This window comes from Thunnus thynnus, chromosome 22 (genome assembly GCF_963924715.1).
Source record: "Thunnus thynnus chromosome 22, fThuThy2.1, whole genome shotgun sequence".
Classification (NCBI taxonomy): domain Eukaryota; kingdom Metazoa; phylum Chordata; class Actinopteri; order Scombriformes; family Scombridae; genus Thunnus; species Thunnus thynnus.
In genome coordinates, this window is record NC_089538.1 from 18351687 (window position 1) to 18370329 (window position 18643).

Consider the following 18643-nt stretch of genomic DNA (forward strand, 5'->3'; position numbering starts at 1 on the left):
GCTAGAGAAGAGCACCCCATAATGGTTAATAGTCCAGATAGTAAAATATTTTATTTTATTTTTGTGTGAACTGTGCCTCTAACAACAAAAATGACACAAACAAATATTTAGGATGTTGCAACTTTATTGTGTTTTTAATACATTCCCATTGCATTTACTTCTTTAAAAATGGTTACCTTATTCTATACCAGTAAGTGTTGATAAAACTTCCAGAACAATAAAACCAATTTTGAGCTTAAATGTTTCAGGCATCCCATGAAGTTTTCTTGGACACAAGCAAAAGTTCTGTTTACATTAAACACATTGTGCGTATTCTTGAGGCCTAATGAAAGTGCTGAATTTATTTCCTTCCTCATACACCATTTGCAAAGCCTTTATTAAACATTGTAAAATCTTCCTGCATCATCTACATTCATTTTTGCTGGCTTCTTTTTTACTGCAGTTGTCATTGCATTGTGTTGGCATGTTACTGCCACCAAATCAATTGGCAGAATAACGTGAATCGTACCACTAACATGCACAATGCAAACCAAGCGGTGACCCACTTGTAAAATTATCGCTCCATAACCCTACGAGTGGTCAAAGACTCCACAAAGTACCTTTAAAGTGCTGGAATTGTGGAAAACAAGAAAAATTAGCTTCTTAACCAAAATAGCTGCGTAACTCAAGATCCACCTACTGTATTCATCTCGTGAACTTCAACAGCAGTTTAAGTTGTCATGGAGATGATTAACTTGTCACCCAATTATGAAAAGAATTATTAATTAATGTAAATTCTGGGTGGAAAATCCCTTACCCCATCTCACAGTCATGTAATTTTTTTAAATACTTTTGAATATCTGTTTTACACTTTTGACTTAAATACATTAAATCACAACCACAGATCATATCAATCGCTGTTCACTGTGATTTTTACCTATATATCAGCCATTGCAGTCCCTCGTTAACTGGGAATATTTGGGACGTTTGACTTTTGCTTTTAGGAAAATGATCAAAACATGGTTTAAAGAAGTAAGCTGTAATCTGAGTGACGGCTTTTAATTCAAATACACATTATATCAACCTGAGGCATCAATCATCATCATCTTTCAACCCAACACAGGCTTCAGGAAACTGCTAGTTCAATACAAAAACTGATACTTGGGCAATACTGCCAAATAATTATAATTGCTTTGATCTAAGTATTTCTGGTATCTCATCAGTAAATTATTAAGATTGATGATAATTTTCTGCGTTTGATGGAGGAGAGAGAGGTAATAAAGTACATGTGTTTAAGTCGACTACGGCTGTCATGTGGAATGGCTGACACACCGGTGTCATATATGTCATATGTCAGCACGCTCGACAGGCATGCATGCATGTGAAATGTATATATTGGAAGACCTCATCTGAGTAGAGAGGGGAGAAAAAAGAGAGATGGAAACATGTAATGAGAGAGAAAGAAAAATGTAAGGAGGAGTGTCACAGAGAGGCTCAGAGACAGAGTGAGATCATATCATAGTTATTAGTTTACAATGGGAAAGTGGAGAGGGTGTCTATTAATAACTGTGTAACATGGCCTCCTCCCCCTCTGCCAGCATGGTGGGTGAGATAGTATGTGTGTCTATTTAGATGCCAGTGAGTAATGGGGGGGGGGGGGGGGGGGGGGGGTTGAATACTGCACTGGTTGAGGGGGCTCCAATACAAGGAGAGATCATCATGATAGTGTGAGCTTTCATATGTAAACATATTTGGCTTCCTTGGAGTCTGTAAAATATTGGATTCAACCCAAGAAGTTTGTAAATTAAGAATTGGCATCAATATTTTTGAACCTCTTTAGTTAGATTAGAAAGAGTCTAATATTTTGTTTATATTACTTCTATAAATAATGGTCCTATTTATGCACATTAAAGGGGCACTTCAGCAATTTAGTATTGCACTTCCAAAAAGTCCATAAGGCTAAGAGAATTACAAGAGACACATAAATACAGTTGTGAAAATTTGTGCAGTAGCAGAGGCCGAGATATGTTGACTTTTAGTGTGTAATATGAGTCAAGCACCAACAACACTGGATCCTACATTTTACACGTGTGTCACATGTTTGCATTAACTGACATGTATACGAGTGCTGAATGGCAATTTTGTTGCATTCATAAACTGGAAAAATACATAAGAGTTTGGCATCTTCTTTGTGTCAAATCTTTTAATCTTGCTTGGAAATCTTTGATGCTATATCTCAGTACAGATTGAAAATAAGACCAGGATCACAAAATATGAATACTTATCATGGAAAATACTGTGTATCGTTGTTTACAAAAGATTCAATGTGACAAAAAACACTCAGAAACCTTCTAGCTTCCCTGAGAGTGAGGTTGAAAACAAATCAACTCAAAAGGGGGCCTTACAAGCAAAACAAGCCCGTATTTTGAGATGCTTCAACAACACTAATGTACAAAATTACCATATCCAGACTCTGTAGTGATCTCACATTGTACTTAATGCTTATTTCATTAGTGCTGCATGGCTGCATTCCTCAAAAATACTGTATATTTCTTCTCTTTTTCAGCAAGAAAAAAGTGCAAGACTGATCTGATGACAAGCTGACTGAAAGGCTTTGAGTTACACTTATTAACTGTATATCAAATATTTTGAGAAGTAGCAGACAAGAGTCGGGTGATGTTGCAGTGATGGCAGACATCAGCGGGAGATGACATTTACAAGAACTCACCAAATTACATGCTGACAGGGACACGGACAGACTACACATATTCCTGTCCTGTATTCAGCATTTATCAGGGAGGATAGTTTAAAATAATGACATCTTCTTGCAAATTTCCATTTATCAAACCCCTACTGCCACTAAGAGCAGACATTTCCCTTCATATATCAGCAGATGTGTGACGCCTAGCAATAACTGATTCATTAATTTAATTAGCCCCTGTAAATCTCTCAGTGTGCATATAGATGCTTGTACGTGTCTTTTTATTTGTAAGGATTCCCATTAGCTGTGCCCTAAAGCACAGCTAGTCTTCCTGGGGTCCACATTAACTGTGACCCCCTAACTGTTGTGCCTCTGAGGTAAACAGCACCCTCCTCTGGCAGTTGCACAAACAAACCTCATAGCTTTTGCATTTTTCATAAGTTCATCTTCTCCCCCTCATCCCTCCTTTACCTTCTTTGCAAATGGACTCAAGCAAGATGAGCAATAACAAGCGTCCATACGGTTTGTGCCAAGGTCATTTGATTCTATGTGTGAGTGTGAGTGTGTGTGTGTGTGTGTGCGCTGTTGCTACGGCGACTGGAAAGTTGACTCAAACAGCTTGCTTTGTCAAATGAGAAGGCACAATGCTCACAGCTGCAAATATGTCCCCTGTCGAGGATGATGAGGATGAAGCAATACTGAGAAGCAAATAAAATCCCTGGTGATGTATCTTTATTCAGTGAAAACAGCCTCAAAATTTGGTGAAAAATGCATGTTTTTCCTCAGAAAATGTACAATTAAAAACGTACAGGCCAGATTTTACTACTCTATCAGTATTTTTTAAAGACCTTACTTCATTAGTAATGGGTTCACATTGATATTGCACAAGCTTTATTGCTTAGTCCATTTACAGTACTGATTGAATTGGCTCTGCTTTGAGATCGGCAACCTGCAGCGCATCTCCACATGGCGATGAAAGGCCTCCATGCTGCTCGTCACCTCCTCCACCATGGCAGAGGGTGAGAATGTGACTTGTCTGAGTTAGGGCACTAACGAGATCTAAAGGCTCTATCACGGGGAGATGGAGTGGGAGAGGCGGGCGGGGGGACGCAAGGTGTAAAGGGAAAAGATAAAATTAGGTGAGAGTGCAAGAGATTGAGAAGAGAAGGAAATGAAGGAACAATGATGAAGATGAGAAGATAAATTAAATAAAAGAGTAGAAAACAGGGAAAGATGCCTAATAACTTGGCAGTAATTTATATGTATAATAAGTGAAGGGTAATTATGCTCTGTGGAGATGATGTGGCCGAGCTCTAAGACTCAACAGTACAGTGCACATATATCTGTGACACTCAAACACACATACAGCTGTATAAAACGCAGAAGGCAAAATGAATAAAGCACAATATTTAATTTGCAATTTCTCAATTCTGCCCTCACTTTAAAGATTTCAAAAACATGACATTTGTTCTTTCTATAAGAAATGTGATTTAAAACACAGTGTTTGATTGTGGAAAATAATGTCTGATGGCAAACTGCTAAAAAAAAAAAAAGTCCCTGGTTGGCATAATTCAGCATCTCCTCAGCTCCAAAAGCCAAATAAGAAGAAATGATTTGAAAACTGAACTTCTAGTCATGTTTTATTTTTAGAGTAGATGTGAGACAGACATAGACTATATATATTTCTATATATATATGTAAAGCATATGAACTGATATTAACTCTGTCACTTTAGCAGAACCTACAGAAAAATTAAACAAAAGGAATCAATAAAATTCAACTCCAGTTGGAGACTGATTGCGCCATTTAACATCGTTTTCTGAGGACAGCATTTAGATGTCAAACGCATCATTTGACACGCGTCATTGACACCTGTAATACAAACCAGATGCTTTATCCAAACAGGGAGGTGCTGACATGGGGAACAAATTCAGTTTTTTTCTGGAGAATTGATGCATACTGAAAAATTGGACAGTAACAGGAAATCCTGACAAGTCAACCACATCAAGATGCTGCTGGTGTGTGGGCTTTCAACCCACTTTGTGCATGATCTCACCTTGTTGTCCGCTGCTGTGTGCTGATGTGATTCAGAAAAGCTGTTGTTAGAGAGAGTACACCAACAACAACAAAATTAAAACTGTAACTTGAATACTTGCCGGCCTGATTAAACTTTCAGCGTGAGAAGATAAATACTTTACTTGTTGCATGATTGCAATGTTTTTTTGGCTGACTGACATCAATATACAGCAGCAGACCAGATTTAAGTTGTAAAAAGTTTGATAAAAGATTTGTGTGACTAGTAGTTTATCAAATCTGAATAATCCAGACCCAAGTTGCAACCCTGCATGCATACTGCCACCTCCCACCAGGACCAGTCTGGCCCTGGTGCCCGCTCCCTCTCTGTCCCACACCCACGGTCCATATGCTGGCATAAATGTTGCTAAGCGTCTCCCCACAAAGCCAACACTCTCTCCTACTCACACACACACGCATTACCATGCCTAAAGTGTTTGTTTTTTTATCACAGAAAAGCAGAGTGCCCAAAATAAGTTTAAAAAAAAAACACACAGAAGCACAAAACAAATATTCAGATGAGCGTATAAACATAAAAGCACACAAACAGACACACACATATCTCTCTTGGTAAAGTGGAGAGTTGGCACACACTGTGTGAAACACAGGTCAGCCTCTCAGTACTGGTGTCCAAGCAACTAGAGAGGGCAGAAAAGGGTGCGCACACACACACACACACACACACACACACACACACACACAGAAACTCAGTCAGAACAGCAATATGCAGCGTGTATTTGACATGCAATTTTATATTATTAGCTGTTGAGGCCTTGACATTTCCAGAAGAATGGGTGGAACGGACCGTGTGTGCAGCTGGTGTGAGTGAGCCAAATATTTTACAGATCAGAAGTCCCGGTCTTTGACGTGAGACACTTTGAATGGCTGTCAGACTTCACCTGTCTTCCAGGATGGCACTCAGCTGTGAATAATAGGGCAGCGCAGTTTGGCTTTATGCAAGATTCAATATTGCACCATAGTATCAAATACGACTCAAGGCCTAAATATGATAGCGATATATGGCATGCAGCAGGTAAGAAGTAAGGTTTTTTTGCAATATTATTGCAGGTATTCCTCAAAATTCTTGCTTAATTTCCCTTTTTTCAAATTTTATATTCACCTCTTTAGTTTTTAAAGGAAATCAAGTTTTTGTATTATTACCTAAATTTTCCATAAGTGGGTCAAAATTGGCCGTAAGCGTTTCCTATCATCATTCCCTCTTTATCAGTTATAGTTTTATATTTATATCTATATTTTCTGTGGACCACATCACAACTGTCATTCACATCACTACTCACCATGTGATACATGTGAACAATGCTATCTATAATTTTCGCTTTAGAAAAAAACATATCACCAAGTTGATAGTTATTTTAGATAATATTTATACTTTGATTACAATTATGTGAAACAATATCTACTATTATAATAAAGTTATCCTAATTTAGCTGGCTTTAGCTAACATTAGCTTGCAAGCTAACATTACTGTAGTTGAATTGTTGCCATAATTAGCTCAGCTAGCTTATCGCTAAGTAGCATAATAGAGTACTATTTTCTGATTTGGTTATTTGACGATGAAAATGACAGAATTTGAATATCAAGAGTAAATCATTTAATGCCACAAAAGTGGCAGGTCATTCCTTGAAATGATGGTGATTGTATTAGCAGGAAATAAACTGAATTAAAAGGTTCCGGTAACTTCCATAATGCCAAAAGTGGAAAGTCTTTGAAATGATGAAATGATGGTGATTCTACAACATAGCTATCATTTTATAAGGTTGTGTTAATAGGTTGCACATCACCTGCGTTTGCCCACAGGGGACATCAATTGAATTCACTATGACTTTGGCAAGTCAATGTATAAAATGTAAACATAGTGAAATGTAAGGAAAAATTTACCTCCAATCAGGAGCCTTTATTGCTCATTTTATGAATATTTGAGGGCATCTGTGCCTCGAGCAGAAGTTAATTTCTGACTATGTGTGTAATAATGTGAGACCATTTAGTCTCTGTCAAGAAATGTCAATATCAAGACACACTTTGACAGTTGGTTGATTACTGGAGGATGAGAGGTTGCTTAGTAACCAAAAATCTGACAGATTGACTGATCAAGCTTCAGACCGAACAGTTGGTGTGTGTGTAGAATGTGAATACGTGCTGTAGTAAGCGTGCATGTTGTGTGTGTATGTGTGTGTAAACGGGAAGCAGGGATGTGGAGAGACAGTGAGAGAAAATGAAAATGTTTGAGGCAGGGTCAAGGGGTTTAACCTGTTTACAATCAGGATTCACGCAATTAAGAGTCTGAAGCAGATGGTCGTTCAATCAGAGAGTCTTTTACCTCCCTTTAGAATAGATGTATTTGTGTCACCAGTGACATCTAAACACAATATAAGGAAAATGATGGTAAGTGAAACATTGTGATCATGAGTTATGATATTGTTTGAGTAAATAATTAAAAACATAAACCCAGTCTCATTGACTGTCTTGGTGGATTTGCTTTATTGTCCGATATCAACATTTTGTCTGGTGCAAGAGTTGGACATGCATATCAGATAAACTGTAAACTCTAAATTACATGAAAACATCAATAATTTGTCCAAATGTTTTATACAATTTATGTTTTTCTGACAAGTGACCTTTTGTGGTCATGTGAATAATTGTCCTCTCACAAAAGCAAAGGTGGAAGTACGTACAATAGTGTGACTTTGTTACAGTGTCCCAAAACTCTTGGGAGGATATCAGGGGCAGATGGTTGGGTGAACAAACACCTTGACAGTGATGTTGCTGTCTTTTAACATTTAATAATTTAGCTAGGCTATCTGAATGGCTTTAGGATTGCAGTCTGTCAGTTGGTTTGCCCATCCACCACTTGGATCCACATTGAAATATCTCAACAACTACTGGAAGAGCCAACCCTAACCCCAAGGTTGACATTTGTGGTTTGGAGTGAAACATCTAAACAAATGTGAAAACGGATAACCATGCCATTTGGTGCAAATATTTATGTTTTTTGTAAACTTTGGTGATCCATGATCCAGTCAAAATTTTACTTGTACTGGCTTACTGTGTCAAACTGTTTGGTTTTCTTTACAAGGAGCATTGCAGCCTCACAGAGCTGCTAGTGTTCGGTGTTAACGCAGAATGTGACGCAAATTTTAGATACGGCACGATAGCAAACAAAGTCAATTGAAAGAAGTGCAGGAGCAGTTAGATCTATATTCATGCAGGAAAGCGTGAAGTATGGTAAAGACATGTTCGCGCATGTTGTAAATGTTTCAACTTGAGCAAAAATTTGATCTCGTGGCTTCATGAATCTACCTCATAAACGTATAGAGACAAAAGGAAAAAGGACTGAGACTGGAAGAAAATAATTCAGAAGAGTGTCATCTGAGTTTTGAGGTCAGTCAGAGGCTGAGCCACCACACAAACATATACACAGCTAGTTATGCTAACATCTGTCCAGTCAGTAAATAAACATGCATAAACACAGACAGCAGTCAAATTAGCACAAATGACGTAATGCGAAAATTTTGTTACACTTTCTGTCTGAATATATCTTAAGAGTTGTTTTAACGATGATTTCAATATTCCCCTAACCTTAACCAAGTTCTTCTAGTTGCCAAACCTTGAAAAACAGGTGGGAGATAATAAAACACTTGACACGGTGGGGGTCCTGATATAGGGCTCTGGCAAAAAAATGCAGGGTTGTCTGGCAAAAAAAGTCAGCTTTTCCTGAAACGCAATGGGACGTAATGCAGCAAGACACTATAGGTTGGCCATTTGCAAGCACACAATCCTGATAGATTACTCTGTTATGTGAATGCAGGACGTCTACTGTTTAAAGAATTTCTTCTTTCCCTGATTGCATGCTGGGATGAGCTCAAGCCTAAACAGTGCCAAGCTAGAACTCTGTTGCAACAGAGTGACTGCTATTCCCAATCTGTTTTGTGACCTTTGCACCTCTAAATGTCTGTGTTGTGTGCACATATTGAGAAAGTGAAATTTCACAATTGTTTTCATTTTTTTCTGTGTATTGGCTTTACCCCTCTCAAGACCCTGATCAGGAATCAGCATATGAACATGTTTGGAAATTATCATGTTTTCAAAAGGCAAATATGCTTTGAATTCAAGTGCATTTGCGAGATTTAATTTCAGTCATTTTGTTGCCTTGATCTTCTTCTTCTTCTTCTCTCGGCTGCTCCCGTTAGGGGACACCACAGTAGATCATCCATTTCCATCTCTTCCTGTTCTCTGCATCTTCCTCTGTTGCGCCAACCACCTGCCTGTCTTCCCTCACCATATCCATAAACCTCACTCTTTGGTCTTGCTCTTTTCCTCTTGCCTGGCAGCTTCATCTTCAACATCCTTCTCCCAGTATAACCAGCATCTCTCCTCCACACATCCAAACCATCCCAATCCTTCCTTTCTCGCTTTGTCTCCAAACCTTCCAAACTGATGTGTCCCTCTAATATACTCATTCCTAATCCTGTCCATCCTCGTCATCTCCCAAAGAAAATCTTCAACATCTTCAACTCTGCCACCTCCTGTTCTGCCTCCCGTCTTTTTGTCAGCGCCACTGCCTACGAACCATACACCACAGCTGGTCTCACTACCCTCTTGTAAACCTTCCCCATCACTCTGGCAGGTACCCCTCTGTCGCAGATCACTCCCGACACTCTTTTCTACCCATCCCACCCTGCCTGCACTCTCTTCTTCACCTCTCTTCTGCACTCACCATTACTTTGAACAGGTAACCCCAAGTATTTAAACTCATCCACAATTGCCATCTCTATTCCTTGCATCCTTGCCATTCAGCTGTCCGCCCTCCCATTCGTGCACATGTATTACATCTCGCTCCTACTGACTTTCATTCCTCTTCTCTCTGGTGCATACCACCACCTCACCAAGCTTTCCCCCACATCCTTACTCTCACTGCAGATCACAATGTCATCTGCAAACATCATAGTCCATGGAGACTCCCACCTGACATTGTCCGTCAACCTGTCCATCACCATTGCAATCATGAAAGGGCTCAGAGCTGATCCTTGATGTAATCCCACCTCCACCTTGAACCCATCCGTCACTCCAACTGCACACCTCACCGCTGTCACACTGCCCTCATCCATATCCTGCATCACTCTTATATACTTCTCTAACACTCCCAACTTTTGTTGTTGACTCTTTTGTTACCTTGATCATTTTTAGGTAATTTTCACCCTAAATGAAGCATGCCTTTGCTTTGCGTTCTAGATTTGCAACAATCTTCCTCGTGATCTCAGAGGAACATTGAGACTCTTTTCCCCATCTAAACCAACTCTAATCATATACAGCTTGCCCAACTAATCACACTGAAACAGTGTGTCTGTCTGGCCGGTCATCATGTGTTTCATGTTGAAAAAATACATGTGCCCCTTTCAAGCCTTTAGTCTTTTCAAGAACAAATTGAATAAATGCACATATATTCTCTAACTGTAACATTTCACCCGTTTTCCACACACAGTTACAAAATGAAGCAGACATTTTGTGTTGTGATTAATGAGCTATAATCAATACCTCTGCAGGTTTCAGAGCAACACCTAATGTGACAACCCTTTTAGGCCATAATTGAAAATTGTAATTGCGCCCTGGCTAACAGGCCGTGCGGGGTTAGTATAATTAAGAAACTGCTGGTAATGGAGGAAAGTTATCATTGTATGGATGTCTGACCCTGACCTGGCCTAATGCAGCTGTGTCTGTCAGCAGGGAACTAAACACACTGATTCTGTAAATCATAAATCCAGAGATGACCAAGGGCAAACTGAAAGTGTTGAGACAAGTGATGTGAATCTGCACTGTGGGAAGAATTCATAAAATCGGATTTTCATTGTCTTTCTCTTTGTATAATCATGTCTAAATAAATTTGCCTTTGTATATTCTTAGGCTATCTGGGACATATTTGACATAATATATAATATCTAACAGCTTGAGCGCAGTTCAAAGACAAAAGACTGCAGGGAGATTTTAATATGTGCCTAAAATGTGTACAGTAATGTTAGGAGATCAGGTCCCTGTGTTTTCCCATGGTTCTCCCTTCCTAGTGTTTCATGTTTGTCCCCAGTCTGTCTCTCTCTGTGTTTGTGTTTGGGCGTATGCTGGGCGTGGCCTCCTGGTTTCCCTCTCCCATTCAACCTGAGTACTTGCAGCTGATCTACTAATCAACTCTACAAGCCACAGCAGTATAAAGCCCTGGTTCATCTCTCCCGACTTTGCCAGATCATTCAGTCACCAATGCGGTACAGTTGCTACAGCTAAGCTTCTTGTAAGCTACTTGTGTGTTTCTCTGACCTCCTGAACGCTGCTAACTCTGTTCTCTGCCTGTGCCTCGGGTTCACCACCCCAGCTCCCAGTACACCTGCTACGCCAGCCTCATCCTCATCTGCTGTTTGCCAGTTTGGATTGGGGATCTCATGTTCGCTCTGCCCTGACTTGAGCCCCTCAGCCTGCTTCAGTCCTTCGCCCTGCACCGCTGCCATTCCCAGCCCCTTTGTCATATCCAAAACCAAAGAATTTGTCAGCTAAGCCATCAGATCCATCTTCAACTCAAGCTACAATGAACTGTCCTTAACCATCCCTGTGTCTCCTGGTCTGTGGGTGCATTTGGGTCCTAAATTGAACTGTTATAACAAGTAATGTCTTTCTTGATGAACCCAGTTTGTGACATGGTAGAAAAATAAATCTTTTTCATTTATTCCGTAATTACTCATCGCATCACCAGGCAGCATCACCAGGATGCAAATAACAAATCACACAAAGGAGCCACGGCTGTCTGAAACACTGGGACACATTTAGACGAGGCTGGTGTACTTCAAGAGAGGGCAAACAAAGTCCTACATGAGTCAAATCACCCAGAGGAGATATGGACCATAAAATTTTTTTTGAAGCTGTACAAACAAGATTTTTATCTCAAAAACATACTCATCTAATAAGGCTTCAGTTAACTGTTAATGAAAGTCTTATATTGAAGCCATATGTTGGATTTTTTTCATCATGGTAATCTAAAACTGGTGTTACCAAAAAGAAAAGAGTTGAACTGTGTGTCTTTCAATATATCAATGTTGACTGTTATTTAAGACACTGTGATGACACCTTTCTTTTCTTTTTTTGAGGTGTACTGTATGCTTGTTCATTTGGAGTTGTTTTAGTGTCCAGATTTAGATGAATGTAAGTCCAATGGTCACTCCTTTTAGCTCTGGTTTGGTCTCCACCAGCTCCTGAGTCAAATATCTGACTCTGTAGCTGCTAAATGCACCAATATGTTCATCAGTCCCAAGCTGAATGTTCACACCTGTTGTGTTGGAGTTGTGAACTGTAATTGCAACTATTCAAAAGAGCATAACAATAATTATGGTTTTATTATTGTTCATAGTAGTAATAGAAGTGCTTTTAGCATTATTATTTAATGACAGAGGCAAGCACAGCTGAAAGCATTAAATGGTGTCATGGTTTAACAAGGGAGGGCAGGGTAGTCTCTGTTATCAACATGGATGCTTTGTGCAGTTTGTCATCACCACTCTGAGCCGACAGCGTCTGTGTTTATAATGGGGTCTGACGCCCTGAGCTGCTGGCCTGCACTTATTGCTGCTGTCAGAGATTAGAGCTCAGCCTTTAATTTCTGCTGCACAGTCAGTGTCATCCTGTGGAAGGGCGAGAAGAGGGGAAGTGAAAGCAGAACAGAAAAGATGCTGAACAAAGATTACACGAAAATACGGGTATAAGAACCTTCCAAGTTTAGGTGTGTAAAAGGAAAAAATGTCTATAAGGGAGAACAGACAGGCGGTGAGTGATGACTGCAGGCATGTGAGATGACAGAATGATAAATGACAAAAGACACGAGCTGGAAGACAAAGAAGAAGATGAAGCCGACTGAGAGAGCTGCGCCTCTGTACTGTGCTATGTGTCCAAACGTTAGAATACTGATGGTGTTTCATGTTTAAGCTCATTAACGGCACGTCATGTTTACTTTATGTTACTGGTGTCCATTTTCTAAAGCATAGCATCTGTTTTCCAGCTAATGTTCAACCTTACAAGCAGCCAGTCATTCTAGTTCATATCAGTACAATAAGAAAATCAACTTGCATAGCATGAAGCCAACATTTGGATATATCTGATCCGTGACGACTAAGCAAACTCCATCCACAAATGAGGACCGTATAAAACGTTTGAATGATTGAATTCAAAGTAAAATTTCCAAGATGAAGAATGAACATTCAAGCCTAAAATTTATTCTGTTCTGCGGTGTGAACAGGAGAGTCTCCAAAGATTAGAAATTTAGTTCATGGGTTCTGAATCCCGCTGCTATAGATAATAACTACTTTTCTCTGGCTTGGTTAGAAAAAAAAATATTATAGTTATAAAGTTACAAAAAGTCTTATTTTCTTGAAATGATGCTACTAAAACTGTATGCATGGAGGCAATGGCGATGGTGTTACTTTTAATATACTAATCATATAATGCATCTGTGATTATCGCTTTCCAAAAAGATACATGTAAGAACCAACACATCCTCATAATTAAATACAAGACAGTATAGCTCTAAAATTTAGCCGGCAAAAAACAACCTGTAGTTATGTTTATGCCATCGATCGGCCATTTTAATGCTCTCCAGAACGACCCATAGGACCATAATATGCTGCTTTCCAAAACACTGTTTAAAAAAAAGATGTTTTATGGTGTGACAACACTGTGGTTAAAAAACACTGTTAAAAAATAATGATTTTTTATGGTGTGACAACACTGTGGTTAAGGTCTGGTTAGGTTTAGGCACAAAAACCACTTGTTTTGTGTCAAGGAAAGATCATGGTTTGGGTTAAAATGATCACTTGAAACATGGTTTATGCTTATTTAAAGTTACGCAACCTTCATCGTCATGGCAACAGAAAACACCATAACGTTACGGTTTTTACAAAAAAAAATGTCCCGACTCGCGGTTGGAAACATGGCACTTGCATTTGGAACTGTGGTCTCCTGCAGCAAAGTCCACTTTTTGCCATCTAACTACCTAACCATCTACCCAACCCGCCTCCTCCCAATAAGGGAAGGGTCTATCTGCAGTTTTGCAGACCTACGTGACACGCCCACTTCACTACACGACCCCTCCAACCCCCCCACGACACACACCCCTGACCCCTAACCCTAACCATCTCACTGCTCATGCCTGAACCTAACCAAGTGGGCGTGTCATGTGGTAAAGTTGGTGTGTCGTGTAGATACTCCAAGTCCACAGATAGACCTACTTGCCTAATAAGGCAAAATCATCTCATCAGGTCACCTTATATACACCTTATACACGATCTGAACTGCGTGTCTTCCCAGGGTCATAATTACTACGGCTGCTAGATGGCGTAAAGTAAATGTTTTGTTTTTGCTGGCTTGAATTTTAGACCTATACTGTTGTTTTTCTTGTGAGGACGGGCTGGTATAAACATATAGAGCATATAGTTTGACACACTGGAGCTGATGTCTAAAATATTAAGTGATATAGTGACTGATCATTATCTGCTCTCATCTATCACTTTCTTTTACCCGCAAGTCTGGTGTACCTGCATGCATGTCTTTACTGTGGCAGTGTTTGATATATTTTATGTACTGTATGTTCTTCTTGTGTCTGTGCTTCTGCTTTTTATATTTCAGTTAGTGTCTATCAATGCAGCACAATGTTGTTTTATTCAGTCCCCGTTTTTATTGACATTAATATTCCCTATTTCATTGCTTTGCATGTATTTTGCATGTCTTGTATTATGTGTTTCTGTGTTGCATGTTTCCAATAGTACGTGTCAGTGTAGTACAATGCCCTGTATGATTTGTTTTACTAACATTAATATTCTTTTATCATTTTATCATTGCTCTGCATGCTTATAAATGTTCTCAATAATTTTGTAATTTTAAATCTTCTAATATTCTTTTTTAGGGTGACTTTGTAACATCTGTCCAGGGACCACAAATGAGGAATAGCCTCTTGGCTAACTCTGGTGCATTTACAGTAATGTTTATTAATATGCATTGTCCCTGTTAAATAAACCAGTAATTAGAAATAGAAATTTCCTGTCAGACTATTACCACAACTGATTAAGAATCAAGAGAACGTGAGGACATGACCTCAATGTCCTGACTGGTAGCAGCAGCTCTGGCTAGCATTAAGTCATAACTGTCTAAAGCGACTTCACAGAGAAAACAGAGATATAATCCAATACAGGAAGCATACAGGTCATACACTGTACGTCACCTGAGTCAGATAAGAAATAGGACAATATGACTCATTGCAACTTTTTAACTTATTAACAAAAACACCTCGACCCTCAAAATGCGAGGATAAAAACCAGAATTCAGAACATTTCAGCTGCAAAGTGAATAACAAGCTAGAGAAAGTAAGAGCAGCAGAATGAGAGATTTGAATGAAAGAGGTGCAGTGACTCTGCATTTCCATTGTTTCTCTTTCCACTGACTCATCCCTCTCAATAAGCACATTCACACACAGTGACACAACAGTCCCTCTCCAGCTCGCTCTCTCTGTTGATCGTTGCTCCATCCTTCCATTTCTCCCTTTCTCTCTCTCTCTCTCCCCTCCCTTTGTCTGACATTTGTGGTTTCTTCTTTTCATCTCTCTGACTCTCTTCCTTCCCTCCCTCCTTCCTTTCTCCACCAGCTGAATCCTCAGAGATGTTTTGTTTGGGAGAAGTTCCTCTCTGTACGCCTTTTTTTTTTTTTTCTCCTCTCTGAGCTGGTCTTGTGATGGGAAACAAGAACTTCCCTATTATAGTCTGTTCCGGGGAAAACACACTCACACCAGTGCACACGCACAGGGTATACTCTGCAGACAGACAGACAAATTCACAGATTCACAAGTTCATACAAATATATATATGTGCTTTTGAATTAAAATGTGGTTTAACCTAGACTCAGATTAATGTGTGTGTATGAGAGAAAGAGAGAGAGTTTGGCTTTGTGTTGTAGCAGGATCCTGTTTGTCAGTAGGACATCCACTGCCACATCCCCAGGATGCAAACACGAACTTACACTCACACACAGATGCATGCACGCACTCTTGCATTAACACACACAGGCGCACACACATATACATACAATAGACTGTATATAAAGATGGTTTCCACTGGAGCCACTTGGGCTAACATTAGCTACTTTAGCTAAATTGTACTAATAGGGCAGGTTTTCAAGTAAAATTAAATTTACTGAAATATTGTGAGAATAGTCCGACTCCGAGTGTGAGTCCCGGAGCCGGGGAGAGCAACTGGTGAGCCAAAACAGCTGTCAATCAACGCCCACATGGCATCTTATTAATGAAGCAATAATTTCCAAAATCACTACTAGCACATTTATTGGAAGGCCTGAAATTATTGACTTTGTATTTCTAGAGAGAAGTTGACACTTATCCAGGGATTTTTTTGGAGCCAGCATTAAGCAATCATCGTTGGCACTTTAAGGCACTTCCACACAGGCTTCAGCCTCAAGCCGTGGTAGTTACCGCTTGATATATATATATATATAAATATATAGGAGGGAAATTTGAAATGTGGTGAGAAAAGGGGTAAATGTTGACTGCGGAAACCGAAAACAGATGTCTGAACAGACCCAAAAATAGCACAACTAAGGAGCTGAAAATAAAATGTGCTTGTAAATATAGATACAGTCTACGCTTTATGTATTCAAACCGAAGATTTTACAGCCACATGATGCCATCAAATGGAAATATTCTACTTGTCTTGTGGATCATTTTATACAAATGTGTGGCTGCACAGTGAGAGTTTATACTGACTGGCCCAGAGTTGCTGAGGTTAAGGGGTTAAAAAAGCAATAAAAGATGTTTATTTGGTCCTTGAAACTAGAATCATGTCCTGAAATTCTTATAGACCAGCTAATGGATTGCTGTAATGCTCCTGCTGTGACAGTGTTTTCTTCTCTGAGGCTGCACTGTAAGGTGCCCTTTTCCACTTCATTTTCAACTCCTTGTGAAAGCCTTTTGTTACAGGCCTGAATAATTACTAGCGGGAACATATTCTCTTATACTTGTTGAACATTTTCAGACAATATATAAACTCTGCGACCAACTCTTGCAGAACATGACGGACAAGAACCGTTTCACATCTTTTTGAGACATTTTTGAGACAATTAAATTAATTGAGGAAATGGTCTAATTGAGAATTCCTGATGCAGATTATTACGACTACTTAGAATTGATTGTTCTCGGTGACAAGACAAAGTCGGTGAGCTGTTATCTGTCTGTCATGTCGAGAGCATTTGCATAAATCCCATCATGCTAATCAACATATGGCCTCCCAGGCAACCAAAGATCATCAACTGACTCATACATCACCCACTGAGAGCTATTTGAATAACTGACATGTGAAGCATGAGTTAGAAAAATATGTTGTTGTTGTTTTTGTTGTTTTCATTTTTCTGTTCGTGGGTACTCATGTGCTCAGTTTTGCATCAGCCAAATGTCTGCTTTGTCAGCTGAAATGTGGATATTTTACACACATAGAGACAAGAGAAACTATTACATTAAAGCCATAAAGAAAGTAAAACAATGCTTTGCGTCCAGTTCTTATTCAACAACTGTCACTGTGAGTCCAAAGAGCATTTTCTGTGGCTCCAATGCAAATGCGTGTGAGCTTATTTGCATGCATTAACAACAATACGCCTTTTGTTTCAGTGAAACCAGTCGGTGAGATGACTCCATTTCATGTAACTGGTCACAGGTAGATGAAATTCAGACTGTGAGGAGACCTTGTTGAACAGCTGCCATTTTATTCACTGTGTTCAGCAACAGTTCCAACATGTTATTACACGCTTTGCCAAATTCTTATCTTCTACTAAACCTGTAAAAAAAAAAAAAAAAGCTGCAGTGTTGTGAAAAAGTTCAAAACGCTGATTCAAACATTGGTTTTAAAATGTCTCTATTTATCTATAAAATGTGTTGCTTTGCATGTTTTAATATCTTAGCAGTGGCAGCCCCTTGTTATAAACTTCAAGTCGCCCTTTGTTCATTGTTACTTGACTGTGCTCACCTTGAATCTCAGTTTAAAGCGTTAATGAGGATGATTCGCGACATCACAACTAGTTTGGAATAGACTTTTCTACTTTTCTAGACTTCTTGTTAAGATCCTTGAAATTGCGTCTACTCCTTCTCCGTCATTAAAAATCCTGAATCTATGAATATGCAAATATATTTTACTTCAGAAGTTTAACTGCTGGACACAAGATGTCTCCTACTTCACTGTAAAGTCCATTATCGGTGTTTCTACACCGGAGGCTTCACGTTTCTACATCACACTTGTCTAAGTCAAGCATGCTGGACCACGATTGGCTACCACACTATTTCTGATGTTATAAATCATGCTTTTATAGGCCCACTCCTAGAAATTGGATTTTAAATGAGTATTTGAATGTGAAAACAGCCTTCTAATGTCAAACTCTGCATATACATCATTCATCATTCTGCACAGTGAAGCTCAAACATCCAACTGTAGGAACAAGAGGAAAAACATATTTTTAAGAGAGAAAATCAAGCTTTAGAGGCCTCTTGTGCATCCTTTACTTTTCTTTGGAATGAAACCTAAAGTGTATAAACTATGTTTTGTTGGGATTAAACGCAGTATCTTTACTACAAGTGCAGTTTAGGGCTTATCTCAGTCTTACTTAGATTTACCATGGGCATATTAATTTGCTAACCCTAACTACTTGTGAAAAGTATACATGATGTGTCACTTCATGTGAGTCAGGGTCCTGAAGTTCATCTACATCCTGAAATCTGGTCTACTGGTGTTGAGTCACTGTCTTGGGCACTTTGTTTCCTTTTCAACTGAAGTGGTGTCATAAATAAAAACCAAAAAAAGT